The sequence below is a fragment of the Nicotiana attenuata genome, unplaced genomic scaffold (assembly GCF_001879085.1).
Source record: "Nicotiana attenuata strain UT unplaced genomic scaffold, NIATTr2, whole genome shotgun sequence".
Classification (NCBI taxonomy): Eukaryota; Viridiplantae; Streptophyta; class Magnoliopsida; order Solanales; family Solanaceae; genus Nicotiana; species Nicotiana attenuata.
In genome coordinates, this window is record NW_017671024.1 from 32,044 (window position 1) to 34,271 (window position 2,228).

Consider the following 2,228-nt stretch of genomic DNA (forward strand, 5'->3'; position numbering starts at 1 on the left):
GAGGAAAACTTTAACACAGAGGTGAGCTGGGCCTTTCTAAACTCCCGCCGTGATGCCTTAACCGAGGCCAACCAAGAAAACTTTGATTTAGAATCGGAATTGGCCAAGGTTTTAAGAACCATTGAAATGACTCAACAACCACTTGACTTTCCTTCTCCAGCGGATGGAACTCCCGTGACTGAAGAACCCTTAAATGAAGGAGCCGCTTCTGTTGAAGTTGAAAATGTTACAATTCCAGCTCCCGAGAGTGAAACTTCACTGTTACAGTCCGTGGAAGCTGAAGCTCCCGTGACTCATACTTCCCTCGGTGATTTTAACACTTCAAGCCCAACTGCCGCTACTTCCTCAGAAATTGCTACCGTGCCTACAGCTGCTTCTGAAAGTGAAGTTGACATTGCCACTTCAGAAGTTCCAACCCCTTCAGTGACAAGTTGAATTTTTTACTTTTTTTTTTTAATTGGTGGTGATTTTATCCCTTGACCTTTTTAAGGGATTTTTTGGTTAAGTCCCCAGTTATCATAATGGGGCACTTGTAAAAACATTTTGCTTGACTAAGTTTTACTTAGTCTTTTTTAAGAAGTTTTCTTGGTACTTCAATATGTTCTATTCTTGCCTTTTTTTTATCTATTTAGGACTTATAGAACAGTTTAGCATTTTTAAACTTTGAAAATGCTTTACGATTCTTCTCATGACTTATTAACATGAGGCTTATAAAAGAGGGCCCTTTTATATATCGACACTTAATGAAGAAGACGTCTCAACTTCATAATGGTGTTATAATACGATGAAAGAAATAGGAATACACATGTTTTGTATGCTACAACTTTGACAAGTTTTTATTTCATGAACTTGAACAAGCTTTTGAGTATTACATGTATTAAAGTACATCTATAACTTTCTCGTAACTGTTTTTCTTGTAACAGATTTTTACAAAGTAAATATAATACAAGGTTTTCCCTTATAACCCGTTTCAGTATATAGTCATGACCCCATCTTCATGTATTAGGAAGGGTTTGAGAGGTGACTCTATTGTTCTCATGAGTTTGTGACTGTTGTTCTCATGGGAAAGAATACTATGATGTATGCTTATGCTGGGATTCCATAACCTCTGCTCGACACTTGTCTCTTGATTTACGCATCTATTTTCCGCACGTATCTGTTCTGTGTTCATTATACAGTCCCCCAAGTGTTTGAGCGGTGAAGTATGAAGCCTCGAGCACTTGTTTTTCCTCTTAACTTGGTCCTTTTCCTGAAATAGAAAAATTTGCGGGACTCGGAGGTGCGATTAGAGATGAAGACTGCCTAACCCGTGTGTATTTCCATCAGATTAATTGTAACCCTGGGCTGGGAATTTAAGAATATTCCATTTTGCCGTACAGGTCGTGACTCATCATTTGGCACGAGTTAGGGTTTTTGCCTAGCATCTAAAATCGTTAGTAAAATTATTAATGATTAAAAAATGAATCTTAACATAGAGATACCTGACCGTGGATACTTTTTTTCAAAAGTAGTATCTTTTTAGATGAACTGCATTCCAATGTGAAGGAAGCACCTTCCCGTCCATTGTTTCCAACTCGTATGCTCCTTTTCCTGCAATATCTCGAACTCTGTAGGGTCCTTCCCATGTTGGACTCAGCTTTCCTGAATTAGCAGCCTTTGTAGATTGGAACACCTTTTTAAGCACGAAGTCCCCAATTTTAAAGAATCTGAGTCGTGCTTTCCTGTTATAATATCGTTCAATTACTTGCTTTTGTGCCGCCATTCTTATTAGTGCAGCTTCTCTTCTTCCCTCTAACAAATCAAGATTCACCCGCATCTCTTCATCATTTGATTCCTCCGTTGTTTGAACGTACCGTGTGCTTGGTTCTCCTATTTCTACTGGAATCAAAGCCTCCGCACCATAAACCATTGAAAATGGGGTTTCTCCCGTGCTTGTTTTTGTCGTTGTACGATAAGCCCATAATACCCCAGGTAATACCTCGGGCCAATTACCTTTCGAATCCTGCAACCTTTTCTTCAAGTTGTTGATGATAACCTTATTCGTGGATTCCGCTTGTCCATTCCCCACTGGATGATATGGTGTAGATGTTATCCTTTTAATCTGCCAACTTTGTAGAAATTCTGTGATTTGGGCTCCTATGAATTGTGGTCCATTATCGCACACGATTTCCTTTGGTACCCCAAAACGGCATATTATGTTTCTCCAAATGAAGTCTTTAACTTCTTTC